Here is a 15,978-nt window from a genome sequence, read left to right on the forward strand (position 1 = left end):
TGTTGTTTGTTTTGAAAGGTTTGGATCCCTAGTGATTTGCATCTTTAACATGTTTCAAGCATGCATATCCATATTTAAAACATGTTAGGATCAACGAGAATTCTTTTTCTTATAAAATTCGAATTCATTAGGGTTGAACTAGTGGCATTTCCTTATCAACTAGAAATATTTTTCTTATAAAATTCCAATTCATTTGTTGAACTAGTGGACAACAAAACTTTTCTGTTCTTTTGTGGTGTGTGAATAAATTTTCTTCACTTAAATTTTTAATGTTTTTAATTTTTTCCATACATAAATTCTAAAAGTTTCATTTTGTTGAGAACTATTTGCCTTTATCTTCTTGTTTACAAAATATTTGGAAAGTGAAAACTCAAAGTTTTGATTTAAGAAAAAAATATACATAAAATGGAATAGAAATGCACAAATGTATAGAGAGATAATTCCAAAAATTCACTGTAACTTTTAGGGATTGTAAACTCTTTTAGTTTCAAATAATCGTGAAAAGGGGGAGGCAGGGGATTTTTGACTGAGTGTTGACTCCCAATCCATAAGTCATTTCTTACCAAAATATAGTCCGTCACTCTTGATTGACCCATAATCACTTTACCAATCATCTATGATTGTTAGGTTAGGTTTTTCTAAATGGCCAAAATAATGGCTTGTTTGACTAGGGTAAATCTCCCATCGCACATTCACTTTAGAATTTAACGAGCATTTGTTGTTTGCTTTAAAAAGTTTGGATCCATAGGGCATTTGCATCTTTAACATTTTTCAAGCATGCATATCCATATTTAAAACATATTAGGATCAATTAGAAATCTCTTTCTTATCAAATTCCAAGCCATTAGGGTTGAACTAGTGGAATTTCCCAAACTTCGACAACAAAAATTTTGTGTTCATTTGTGGTGTGTGAATAAATTTTATTTACTTACATTTGTTATTTTTTTTATTTTTTCTATACTTAAACTCTAAAATTTTCATTTTGTTGTGATCTATTTGCCTTTATCTTCTTGTTTACGAGACAATTGGAAAGAGAAAACGCAAAGTTTTGATTTAAGAACAAAGTATGCATCTAAAATGGAATGGTAATGCACAAATTTAGAGAGAGATAATTTCAAAAAATCACTCTAATTTTTTGGGATTGTAAACTCTTTTAATTTTTATATACTAGGTTTTGCAATCATCGTCAAAAGGGGGAGGCTAGGGATTTTTAACTGAGTGTTCACTCCCAATCCATAAGTTATTTCTTACAAAAATATAGCCTGTTACACATGATTGACCCATAAATCACTTTTCCAATCATCTATGATTGTCAGGTTAGCTTTTTGTAAATGGGCAAAATAATGGCTTGTTTGACTCGGGTAAATATCCCATCGCACATTCACTTTAGAATTTACTGAGCATTTGTTGTTTGTGTTAAAAGGTTTGGATCCATAGGGCATTCACATCTTTATCATTTTTCAGGCAAGCATATCCATATTTAAAACATGTTAGGATTAATTAGAAATCTCTTTCTTATCAAATTCCAAGCAATTAGGGTTGAACTAGTGGAATTTCCCAAACTTGGAACACAGAAATTTTGTGTTCGTTTGTGGTGTGTGAATAAATTTTCTGTACTTATATTTGTTATTATTTTTTTATTTTTCTATACTTAAACTCTAAAATTTTCATTTTGTTGTGATCTATGTGCCTTTATCTTCTTGTTTACGAGACAATTGGAAAGAGAAAACTCAAAGTTTTGATTTAAGAAAATAGTATACATCTAAAATGGAATGGTAATGCACAAATGTAGAGAGAGATAATTCCAAAAATTCACTCTAATTTTGTGGGATTGTAAACTCTTTTAGTTTTTATATATTAGGTTTTGCAATCATTGTGAAAATGGGGAGGCAGGGGATTTTCAACTGAGTGTGCACTCCCAATCCATAAGTTATTTCTTGCAAAAATATAGCCCGTTACACATGATTGACCCATAAATCACTTTTCTGATCATCTATGATTGTCAGGTTAGCTTTTTGTAAATGGGCAAAATAATGGCTTGTTTGACTCGGGTAAATATCCCACCACACATTCACTTTAGAATTTAACGAGCATTTGTTGTTTGCTTTAAAAGGTTTGGATCCATAGGGCATTTGCAACTTTAACATTTTTCAAGCATGCATATCCATATTTAAAACATGTTAGGATCAATTAGAAATCTCTTTCTTATCATATTCCAAGCCATTAGGGTTGAACTAGTGGAATTTCCCAAACTTGAACAACAAAAACTTTTTGTTCATTTGTGGTGTGTGAATAAATTTTTTTTACTTATATTTTATTTTTTTATTTTTTTTGTACTTAAACTCTAAAATTTTCATTTTGTTGTGATCCATTTGCCTTTAACTTCTTATTTACTAGACAATTGGAAAGAGAAAACTCAAATTTTTGATTTAAGAACAATGTATGCTTCTAAAATGGAATGGAAGTGGACAAATATAGAGATAGATAATTCCAAAAGGTCTCTGTAATTTTTTAGGATTGTAAACACATTAAGTTTTTCTATATTAGGTTTTATAATGATCGTAAAAAGGGGGAGGCAGGGATTTTTAATTCAGATTTAACTCATAATCCATAAGGCATTTCTAACAAAATTATAGCCTGTTACGCATGATTGACCAATAAATCACTTTACAAATCATCTATGTTTGTTAGGTCAGCTTGTTGTAAATGGGTATAATAATGGCTTGTTTGACTTGAGTAAATATCCCATCGCACATTCACTTAAAAATTTAATGTGCATTTGTTGTTCATTTTAAATGGTTTGGATGCATAGGGCATTTGCATGTTTAACATGTTTCACACTTGCATATCCATATTTAAAACATGTTAGGATCAATTAGAAATCTCTTTCTTATCAGATTCCAAGCCATTAGGGTTGAACTAGTGGAATTTCCCAAACTTGGACAACTAAGCTTTTGTGTTCGTTTGTGGTGTGTGAATAAATTTTCTTCGATTTCATTTTTTTTTATTTTTTATTTTTTCCATACATAATCTATAAAATTTTCATTTTGTTGTGATCTTTTTGAATTTATCTTCTTGTTTACGAGACAATTGAAGAGTGGAAACTCAAATTTTTTATTTAAGAAAAAAGTATACCTCTAAAATGGAATGGAAATGCACAAATGTAGAGAGAGATAATTCCAAAAAGTCTCAATAACTTTTAGGGATTGTAAACTCTTTAGGTTTTTATAAATTAGGTTTTGCAATCATGGGGAAAAGGGGGAGGCGGGGGATTTTTAACTGATTGTTGACACCCAATCCATAACTCATTTCTTAAAAAAATATATCCCGTTACGCATGTATTAAGGATAACTCACCTTAAAAATCATCTATGATTGTTATGTCAGCATTTTGTAAATGGGCAAAATAAAGGTTTGTTTGACTCGGGTAAATATCCCACCGAACTTTCACTTGAGAATTTAGAGAGCATTTGTTGTTCGCTTTAAAATGTTTGGATCCATAAGGCATTTGAATCTTTAACATGTTTCAAGCATGCATATCCATATTTAAAACATGTTAGGATCAATTAGAAATCTCTTTCTTAATAAATTCCAAGCCATTAGGGTCGAACTAGTGACATCTCCCACACTTGGACAATATAGCTTTTGTGTTCATTTGTGGTGTGTGAATAAATTTTATTAACTAATTTTTTTATTGTTTTTTATTTTTCCATACATAAACTGTAAATTTTTCAATTTGTTGTGATCTATTTTCCTTTATCGTCTTGTTTGCGAGACAATTGGAAAGTGGAAAGTCAAAGTTTTGATATAAGAAAAAAGTATAGATCTAAAATGGAATGGAAATGCACAAATGTGGAGATAGATAATTCCAAAAAGTCTCTGTAACTTTTAGGGATAGTAAACTCTTTTAGTTTTTATATATTAGGTTTTGCAATCATCGGGTAAATATCCCACCGCACGTTCATTTGACATAATGACATGTTTGACTCGTGTAAATATCCCACCGCACGTTCATTTGAAAGTTGAACGAGCATTTGTTGTTAGCTTTAATATGTTTTTATCAATAGGGCATTTGCATCTTCAACATGTTTCAAGCATGCATATCCACATTTAAAACATGTTAGGATCAATTAGAAATCTCTTTCTTATCAAAATCCAAGCCATTACAGTTGAACTAATGGAATTCCCCAAACTTTGGACAACAAAACTTTTGTGTTCTTTTGTGGAGTGTGAATAAAATTTATTTTTTGACGTTTGTTATTGTTTTTTATTTTTTCCATACATAAATTCTAAAATTTTCATTTTGTTGTGATCTATTTGTATTTATCTTCTTGTTTACGAGACAATTAGAAAGTGAAAACTCAAAGTTTTGATTTAAGAAAAAATTATACATCTAAAATGGAATGGAAATGCACAAATGTGGAGAGAGATATTTACAAAAAATCTCTATAACTTTTAGGGATTATAAACTCTTTTATTTTTATATATTAGGTTTTGCAATCATTGGGAAAAGGAGGTAGGGGTTGTTTAACTGAGTGTTGACTCCCAATCCATCAATCATTTCTTACAAAAATATAGGCCGGTACGCATGATTGACCGATAAATCACTTTACAAATCATCTATGATTGTTAGGTCAGCTTTTTGTAAATGGGCAAAAGAATGACTTGTTTGACTTGGGTATATATCCTTCCGTTAACTTGAGAATTTAATGAGCATTTGTTGTTCACTTTAAATGGTTTGGATCCATAAGGTGTTTGCATCTTTAACATGTTTCAAGCATGCATATCCATATTTAAACAATGTTAGGATCAATTACGAATCTCTTTCTCATCAAATTCATGGCCATTAGGGTTGAACTAGAGGAATTTTCGAAACTTGGACAACAAAACTTTTGTGTTCGTTTGTGGTCTATGAATAAATTTTATTCCATTACAATTGGTTTACTTTTTAATATTTTCCATACATAAAGTCTAAAATTTTCATTTTGTTTTGATCTTTTTGCTTTTATCTTCCTGTTTAGGAGACAATTGGAAAGTGACAACTCAATTTTTTTTTAATAAAAAAGTATTCATCTAAAATGGAATGGAAATACACAAATGTAGAGAGAGATCATTCCAAAAAGTCTCTTTACCTTTTAGGGATTTTAAACTATTTGAATTTTTATATATTTGGTTTTGCAATCGTTGATAAAAGTGGGAGGCGTGGGATTTTTAACTGAGTGTTGACTCCCAATCTATAAGTCATTTCTTACAAAAATATAGTCTGTTACACTTGATTGACCTATAAATCATTTTACAAAACATCTATGAGTGTTTGGTTAGCATTTGTAAATGGGCAACATAATGGCATGTTTGACTCGGGTAAATATCCCACCGCACGTTCATTTGAGAGTTGAATGAGCATTTGTTGTTAGATTTAAAATGTTTTGATCAATTGGGCATTTGCATCTTTAACATGTTTCAAGCATGCATATCCACATTTAAAACATGTTAGGATCAATTAAAAATCTCTTTCTTATCAAATTCCAAGCCATTAGCATTGAGCTAGTGGAATTCCCCAAACTTGGACAACAAAACTTTTGTGTTCGTTTGTGGATTGTGAATAAATTTTCTTTTCTTACAATGGTTTTACTTTATATTATTTTCCATACATAAACTCTAAAATTTTCATTTTCTTGGGATCTATTTGCTTTTATCTTCCTGTTTACGAGACAATAGGAAAGTGAAAAATGAAATTTTTTATTTAAGAAAAACGTATTCATCTAAAATGGAATAGAAATGCACAAATGTAGAGAGAGATCATTCCAAAAAGTCTCTGTAACTTTTAGGGATAGTAAACTCTTTTAATTTTTATAAATTTGGGTTTGCAATCGTCGGGAAAAGTGGGAGGTGTGGGATTTTTAACTGGGTGCTGACTCCCAATCTATAAGTCATTTCTTACAAAAATATAGCCTATTACACTTGACTGATTGAAAAAATCATTTTACAAAACATCTATGATTGTTTGGTCAGCTTTTTGTAAATGGGCAACATCATGGCATATTTGGCTCGGGTAAATATCCCACCACATGTTCATTTGAGAGTTGAATGAAAGTCTTTTTGTTTTGATAAATAGGGCATTTGCATCTTTAACATGTTTCAAGCATGCATATCCACATTTAAAACATGTTAGGATCAATTAGAAATCTCTTTCTTATCAAATTCCAAGCCATTAGCGTTGAACTAGTGGAATTCCCCAAACTTGGACAACAAAAATTTTGTGTTCATTTGTGGAGTGTGAATAAATTTTATTTATTTATGTTTTCTATTTTTTCCATTCATAAATTCTAAAATTTTCATTTGTTGTGATCTAATTGTATTTATCTTCTTGTTTATGAGACAATTGGAAAATGGAAACTCAAAGTTTTGATTTAAGAAAAGTATACATCTAAAATGGAATGGAAATGCGCAAATGTTGAGCGAGATAATTACAAAAGTCTCTATAACTTTTAGGTCAGTTTTTTTTAAAAGGGAAAAATAAAGGCTTGTTTGACTAGCGTAAATATCCCACTGAACGTTCACTTGAGAATTTAATAAGCATTTGTTGTTCGCTTTAAAAGGTTTGGATCCATAGGGCATTTGCATCTTTAACATATTTCAAGCATGCACATCCATATTTAAAATATGTTAGGATCAAATAGAAATCTCTTTCTTATCAAATTCCAAGCCATTAGGGTTGAACTAGATGCCTTTCCCAAACTTGGACAACAAAACTTTTGTGTTCGTTTGTGGTGTGTGAATAAATTTTCTTTACTTAAATTTTTGTTGTATTTAATTTTTTCTATACATAAACTCTAAATTTTTTATTTTGTTGTGATCTATTTGCCTTGATCTTCTTGTTGACGAGACAGTTGGAAAATGGAAAGTCAAAGTTTTGATATAAGAAAAATATATACATCTAAAATGGAATGGAAATGCACAAATATTGAGATAGATAATTCCAAAAACTCTCTCTAACTTTTAGGGATTGTAAACTCTTTTAGTTTTTATATATTAGGTTTTGCAATCATAGGGAAATGGGGGAGGTGGGGGATTTTTAAATAAGTGTTGACTTCCAATCCATCAGTCAATTCTTATAAAAATATAGCCCGTTACATATGATTGACCGATAAATCACAGTAAAAATCATCTATGATTGTTAGATCAACTTTTGTAAATGGGCAAAATAATGACTTGTTTGACTCGGGTAAACATCTCGCTGCACGTTCCCTTGAGAATTTAATGAGTATTTCTTGTTCGCTTCAAAATGTTAGGATCAATAAGGCATTTGCATCTTTAATATGTTTCAAGCAGGCATATACATATTTAAAACATGTTAGGATCAATTAGAAATCTCGTTAGGATCAATTAGAAATCTCTTTTTGATAAAATTCCATGCCATTAGGGTTGAACTATTGGAATTTCCCAAACTTTGATAACAAAACTTTTGTGTTCGTTTCTGGTGTGTTAATAAATTTTCTTTACTAAAATTTGTTTTTGTTTAAAATTTTTTCCATACATAAACTCTAAAATTTTCATTTTGTTGTGAACTATTTACCTTTTCCTTCTTGTTTTCGAGACAATTGCAAAGTGAGAACTCATATTTTTATGTAAGAAAAAAGTATACAACCAAAATGGAATGGAAATGCACAAATGTTGAGAGAGATAATTCCAAAAAGTGTATGTAACTTTTAGGGATCGTAAACCTTTTTAGTTTTTATATATTAGGTTTTGAAATCATCGGGAAAAGGGGGAGGTGGGGGATTTTGAATTGAGTGTTGACACCCATTCCATTAAAAAAATCTTACAAAAATATAGCCTGTTACACATGATTGACCGTTAAATCACTTTACAAATTATCTATGATTGTTAGGTCAGCTTTTTGTAAATTGGTAAAATAATGGCATGTTTCACATGAGAATATAATGAGCAATTGTTGTTTGCTTTAAATGGTTTGGATCCATAGGGCATTTTCATCTTTAACATATTTCAAGCATGCAAATCCATGTTTAAAACATGTTAGGATCAATTAAAAATCTCTTTCTTATCAAATTCCAAGCAATTAGGGTTGAACTAGAGGAATTTCCGAAACTTGGAAAACTTTTGTGTTCGTTTGTGGTGTGTGAATAAATTTTATTTCTTACAATTTTTTACTTTTTAATATTTTCCTTTCATAAACTCAAAAATTTTCATTTTTTTGTGATCTATTTACCTTTATCTTCTTGTTTACGAGACAATTGCAAAGTGAAAACTCAATGTTTTGGTTTTAGAAAAAAGTATACATCCAAAATGGAATGGAAATGCACAAATGTAGAGAGAGATAATTCCAAATATTCATTGTAACTTTTAGGGATTATAAACTCTTTTAGTTTTTATATAATAGGGATTGCAATTATCGGGAAAAGGGGGAGGCGGAGGATTTTTAACTGAGTGTTGTTTCCCAATCAATAAGTCATTCCTGTAAAAAATACTGCCCATTACACATGATTGACTGATAAATCACTTTACAAATCATTTATGATTGTTAGGTCAGCCTTTTGTAAATGGGCAAAATAATGGGTTGTTTGACACTTGTAAATATCCCACCGCAAGTTCACTAGAGGATTTAACGACCATTTGTTGTTCACTATTAGAGGTTTGGATTCATTGGGCATTTCTTTAACACGTTTCAATATGCAGATCCATATATAAAACATGTTAGGATCAATTAGAAATCTCTTTCTTATTAAATTCAAAGCCTTTAGGGTTGAACTAGAGGAATTTCCAAAACTTTTGACAAAAAAAATTTAGTGTTCGTGTGTGGTGTGTGAATATATTTTCTTTTTTTTAAAATTTTTTCCATAAATAAAATCTAAAATTTTCATTTTGTTGTAATCTATTAGCCTTTATCTTTTTGTTTACTAGACAATTGGAAAGTGGAAACTTAAAGTTTTGACTTAAGAAAAAAGTATACATTTAAAATGGAATAGAAATGCACAAATGTAGAGAGAGATAATTCCAAAAAAGTCTCTGTAACTTTTAGGAATTGCCAACTCTTTTATTTTTTATATAATAAGTTTTTTCAATCATCGGGGAAAAGGGGGAGGCAGGGGATTTTTAATAGACTGTTGACTCCCAATCCATAATACATTTCTCACAAAAATATAGCCTGTTATGCATGATTGATCGATAATTCACTGTAAAAATCATCTATGACTGTTAGGTCAGCTTTTTGTTAATGGGAATAATAGTGGCTTGTTTGACTGGAATAAAAATCCCACTGCACTTTCACTTGAGAATTTAATGAGCCATTGTTGTTCGCTTTAAAAGGTTTGGATCCATAGGGCATTTGCATCTTTAACATATTTCAAGCATGAATATCCATAATTAAAAAATGTTTGGATCAATCAGAAATCACTTTCTTATCATATCCCAAGCCATTAGGGTTTAACTAGTGGAATTTCTGAAACTTGGACAACAAAACTTTAGTGTTCATTTGAGGTGTGTGAATAAATTTTCTTTACATACATTTGTTATTGTTTTTAATTTTTTTCATAAATGAACTCTTAAATTTTCATTTTTTTGAGATCTATTTGCCTTTTTCTTCTTGTTTACGTGACAATTGGAAGTGAAAACTCAAAATTTTGATTTAAGAAAAAAGTGTACATTTAATATGGAATGGAAATGCACAAATGTAGAGAGAGATAATACGAAAAATATTCTGTAACTTTTAGGATTGTTAACCCTTTTAGTTTTTATATATTAGGTTTAGCAATCATCGGGAAAAAGGGGAGGCGGGGGATTTGTTACAGTGAGTTGACTACCAATCCATAAGTCATTTCTTACAAAAATATAGCTCGTTCAGCATGTTTGATCGATAAATAATTTTACAAATCATCTATGATTGTTAGGTCAACTTTTTGTAAATGAGCAAAATAATGGTTTGTTTGACTCACGTAAATATCACACCGCACATTCACTTGAGAATTTAATGAGCATTTGTTGTTCACTTTAAAAGGTTTGGATCCATAGGGCATTTTCATCTTTAACATGTTTCAAGCATGCATATCCATATTTAAAACATGTTAGGATCGATTATAAATCTTTTTCTTATAAAATTCCAAGCCATTATGGTTGAACTAGTGGATTTTCCCAAACTTGGACAACAAAACTTTTGTGTTCATTTGTAGTGTGTGAATAAAATTTCTTTGCATACATATGTTGTTGTGCTTATTTTTTCCATACATAAACTCTAAAATTTTTAATTTTTTATTGATCTATTTGCCTTTTTTTTCTTGTTGATGAGACAATTGGAAAGTGAAACCTCAAAGTTTTGATTTAAGAAAAAACTATACATCTAAAATGTATTGCAAATGCACAAATGTTGAGAAAAATAATTACAAAAATTCTTGTTACTTTTAGGAATTGTGAACTCTTTTAGTTTTTATATATTAGGTTTTGCAAGCATCGGAAAAAAGGGGAGGCAGGGGATTTGTTACAGAGAGCTGACTCCCAATCCATAAGTCATTAGTTACAAAAATATTGCCCGTTACGTATGATTGAACGATAAATTACTTTACAAATCAACTATGATTGTTAGGTCATATTTTTGTAAATTGGAAAAATAATGGCATGTCTGACTCGGGTAAAACTCCCACCGCACATTCACTTGAGAATATAATGAGCATTTGTTGCTCACTTTAAAAGGTTTGGATCCATATGGCATTTGAATCTTTAACATGTTTCAAGCATGCATATCCATATTTATAACATGTTAGGATCAATTTGAAATCTCTTTCTTATCAAATTCCATGCCATTAGGGTTGAATTAGTGGAATTTCCCAATGTTGAACAACAAATTTTTTTTGTTGGTTTGTGGTGTGTGAATAAATTTTCTTTACTTACATTTGTTGTTGTTTTTAATTTTTCCCTACATAAACTCTAAAATTTTCATTTTGTTGTAATCTATTTGCCTTAATCTTCTTCTTTACGAGACAATTGGAAAATGGAAACTCAAAGTTTTTATTTTAGAAAAAAGTATACATCTAAAATGCAATGGAAAGACACAAATGTAGAGAGAGAAAATTATAATACTCACTGTAACTTTTAGGTATTGTAAACTCTTTTTATTTTTATATATTAGGTTTTGCAATCATCAGAAAATGGGGATGTGGGGGATTTTAAATTGAATGTCGACTCCCAATCCATAAGTCATTCCTTTCAAAAATATAGACCATTACACATGATTGACTGATAAATCACTTTAAAAATCATCTATTATTATTAGGTTAGCTTTTTGTAAATGGGCAAAATAATGACTTGTTTGACTCGTGTAAATATCCTACAGCAGGTTTACTTGAGAATTTAATGAGCATTTGTTGTTCACTTTAAAAGTTTTGGATCCATAGGGCATTTGAATCTATAACATGATTGAAGCATTCATATTCATATTAATAACATGTTCAAATCAATTAGAAATCACTTTCTTATAAAATTCCAAGCAATTAGGGATGAACTAGTGGAATTTCCAAATCTTGGACAACAAAACTTTTGTGTTCATTTGTGGTGTGTGAAAATATTTTCTTTCTTACATTTTTATTTTTTTTTTATTTTTTCCATACATAAACTCTAAAATTTTCATTATTTTAAATATTTGCCTTTATCTTCTTGTTTAAGAGACAATTGGAAAGTGAAAAGTAAAAGTTTTGATTCAATAAAAAGGTATACATCTAAATTGGAATGGAAATGCACAAATGTATAGAGAGATAATTCAAAAAAGTCTCTGTAACTTATAGGGATTGTAAAATCATTTCGTTTTGATATATTAGGTTTTGCTATCATCGGGAAAAGGGGGAAGTGGGGGATTTTTAACTGAGTGTTGACTCCCAATCCATCAGTTATTTTTTATAAAAATATAGCCCGTTACTTATGATTGGCTGATAAATAACTTAACAAATCATCTATGATTGTTAGGTCAGTTTTTTGTTAATGGGAAAAATAATGGCTTGTTTGACTCGAGTAAATATCCCACCGAACATTCACTTGTGAACTTAATGAGCATCAGTTGTTCGCTTCAAAAGGTTTGGATCCATAGAGCATTTGTATCTTTCACATGTTTCAAACATGCATATCCATATTTAAAACATGTTAGGATCAATTAGAATTCTCTTTCTGATAAAATTCCAAGCCACTAGGGTTGAACAAATGGAATTTCCCAAACTTTGACAACAAAACTTTTGTGTTCGTTTGTGGTGTGTGAATAAATTTTCCTTACTTAAATTTTTTATTGTTTTTAATTTTTTCCATAGGTAAACTCTATAATATTTATTTTCTTGTGAACTATTTGCCTTTATCTTCTTGTTTACCAGACAATTGCAAAGTGAAAAAAAATTGTTTTGATTTAAGAAAAAAGTATACATCCATAATGGATTGGAAATGCACAAATATTGAGAGAGATAATTCCAAAAAGTGTCTGTAACTTTTGGGAACATAAACTCTTTTAGTTTTTATAAATTAGGGTATGAGATCATCGGGAAGAGAGGGAGACCGAGGATTTTTAATTAAGTGTTGACACCCATTCCATAAAAAACTTCTTACAAAAATATAGCCCGTTATGCATGATTGACCGCTAAATCACTTTACAAATTATCTATGATTGTTAGGTCAGATTTTTGTAAATTTGCAAAATAATGGCATATTTGACTAGGGTAAATATCCCACCACACATTCACTTGAGAATATAATGAGCATTTTTTGTTCGCTTTAAATGGTTTGGATCCATAGGGCATTTGCATCTTTAACATGTTTCAAGCTTGCATATCTATATTTAAGACACGTTAGGATCAATTAGAAATGTATTTCTTATCAAATTCCAAGCCATTAGGGTTGAACTAGTGGAATTTCCCAATCTTGGACAACAAACTTTTGTGTTCGTTTGTGGTGTGTGAATAAATTTTCTTTACTTACATTTTTAAAATTTTAAAATTCATAAACTCTAAATTTTTTCGTTTTTTGTGATCTTTTTCCCTTTATCTTCTTGTTTAAAAGATAATTGGAAAGTTGAAACTCAAAGTTTTGATTTAAGAAAAAAGTATACATCTAAAATGGAATGGAAATGCAGAAATGTAAAGAGAGATAATTCCAAATATTCACTGTAACTTTTAGGGATTGTAAAATATTTTAGATTTTATATAATAGGTTTTGCAATCATCGGGAAATGGGGGAGGCGTGGGATTTTTAACAAAGTGTTCACTCCCAATCCATAAGTCATTCATTTAAAAAATATAGCTCGTTACACATGATTGACCGATAAATCACTTTAAAAATCATCTATGATTGTTAGGTCAGCTTTTTTGTAAATGGGCAAAATATTGGCTTGTTTGACTCGGGTAAATATCCCTTCACATGTTTAATAGAGAATTTAACGACCATTTGTTGTTCGCTTTAAAAGGTTTGGATTCATTGGGCATTTGCATCTTTAACATGTTTCAATATGCATATCCATATTCAAACATGTTAGGATCAATTAGAAATCTCTTTCTTATCAAATTCCAAGCCTTTAGGGTAGAACTAGTTGAATTTCCCAACCTTTAGACAACAAAATTTTTGTGTTCATTTGTGGTGTGTGAATAAATTTTTGGTACTTACATTTGTTATTTTTAAAATTTTCCATACATAAACTCTAAAAGTTTCATTTTGTTGTGATTTATTTGCCTTTATTTTCTTGTTTACGAGACAATTGGAAAGTGGAAACTTTAAGTTTTGATTTAAGAAAAAAATATACATCTAAAATGGAATGTAAATGCACAAATGTTGAGAGAGATAATTCCAAAATGTCTCTGTAACTTTTAGGGATTGTCAACATTTTTTGTTTTTATATACTAGGTTTTGCAATCATCAGGAAAAGGTGGAGGTAGGGGCTTTTTAACACTGTTGACTTCCAATCCATAAGACATTTCTCACAAAAATATAGCCTATTACGCATGATTGACTGATAATTCACTTTAAAAATCAGCAATGATTTTTATGTCAGCTTTTTGTAAATGGGCAAAATAATTGCTTGTTTGACTCGGATAAATATCCCATTGTACTTTCACTTGATAATTTAATGAGCCGTTGTTGTTCGCTTTAAAAGTTGTGGATCCATTGGGCATTTGCATCTTTAACATGTTTTAAACATGCATATCCATATTTAAAACATGTTTGGATCAATTTGAAATCACTTTCTTATCATATCCCAAGCCATTAGGGTTGAACTAGTGGAATTTCCCAAACTTGGACTACAAAACTTTTTTGTTCGTTTGTGGTGTGTGAATAAATTTTCTTTACCAACATTTGTTATTGTTTTTTATTTTTTCCATACATAAACTCTTAAATGTTCATTTTGTTGAGATCTGTTTGCCTTTATCTTCTTGTTTATGTGACAATTGGAAAGTGCAAACTCAAAATTTTGATTTAAGAAAAAAGTATACATCTAGAATAGAAATGCCCAAATGTAGAGAGAGATAATACGAAAAATACTCTATAACTTTTAGGGATTGTAAACTCTTTAGTTTTTATATATTAGGTTTTGCAACAATTGGGGAAAGGGGGAGGCGGAGGTTTTGTTATAGAGATTTGACTTCCAATCCATAAATCATTTCTTACAAAACTATAGCCGGTTCAGCATGTTTGACCAATAAATCAGTTTACAAATCATCTATGATTGCTAGGTCAGCATTTTTTAAATGAGCAAAATAATGGCTTGTTTGACTCATGTAATTATCCCACCTCACATTCACTTGAGAATTTAATGAACATTTGTTGTTCGCTTTAAAAGGTTTGAATCCATAGGGTATTTGCATCTTTAACATGTGTCAAGCATGCATATCCATATTTATAACATGTTAGGATCAATTAGAATATCGTTCTTATCAAATTCCAACCCAATAGGGTTGAACAAGTGAAATTTCCTAATCTTGGACAACAAAATTTTTCCTTACTTACATTTGTTGTTTTCTTTTAATTTTTCCATACATAAAATCTAAAATTTTCATTTTGTTGTGATCTATTTTCCTTTATCTTCTTCTTTACGAGACAATTGGGAAGTGAAAACTCATTTTGATTTAATAAAAAACTATACATCTAAAAGGGAATGGAAATGCAAAAATGTAGAGAGACATAATTCCAAAAATTCACTGTAACTTTTAGGGATTGGAAAATCTTTTCGTTTTTATATATTAGGTTTTGCAATCATCGAGAAAAGGGGGAGGCAAGGGGTTTTTAACTGAGTGTTGACTCCCAATCCACAAGTTATTTCTTACAAAAATATAGCCCGTTATGCATGATTGACCGATAAATCACTCTACAAATCATCAATGATTCTTAGGTCCGCTTTTTGTAAATGGGCAAAATGATGGCTAGTTTGACTTGTGTAAATATCCCACTGCACATTCACTTGAGAATTTAATGAGCATTTGTTGTTCACTTTAAAATTTTTGGATCCATAGTGCATTTGCATTTTTAACATGTTTCAAGCATGCATATCCATATTTAAAACAAGTTAGGATCAATTCAAAAATCTTTCTTATAAAATTCCAAGCCAAAGGGTTGAACTAGTGGAATTTCCCAAACATGGACATCAAAACTTTTGAGTTCATATGTGGTGTGTGAATAAATTTTTTTTACTAACATTTTTAATTTATTTTTTTGATATATTACCTCTAAAATTTTCATTTTGATGTGATCTATTTGCCTTTTATCTTCTAGTTTACGAGACAATTGGAAAGTGGAAAGTCAATGTTTTGATTTAAGAAAAAAATATTCATCTAAAAAGGAATGGAAATGCACAAATGTAGAAACAGATAATTCCAAAAAGTCTCAGTAACTTTTAGAAATTGTAAACTCTTTTATTTTTTATCTATTATGTTTTACAATCATCAGAAAAATGGGGAGGCGGGGGATTTTTCACTGAGTGTTGACTCCCAATCCATAAGTCATTTCT

Source organism: Aristolochia californica, unplaced genomic scaffold, assembly GCF_029961685.1.
Source record: "Aristolochia californica isolate CCGP_79_NKW_82.1479 unplaced genomic scaffold, dmAriCali1.0.hap1 SCAF_4, whole genome shotgun sequence".
Lineage (NCBI taxonomy): Eukaryota > Viridiplantae > Streptophyta > Magnoliopsida > Piperales > Aristolochiaceae > Aristolochia > Aristolochia californica.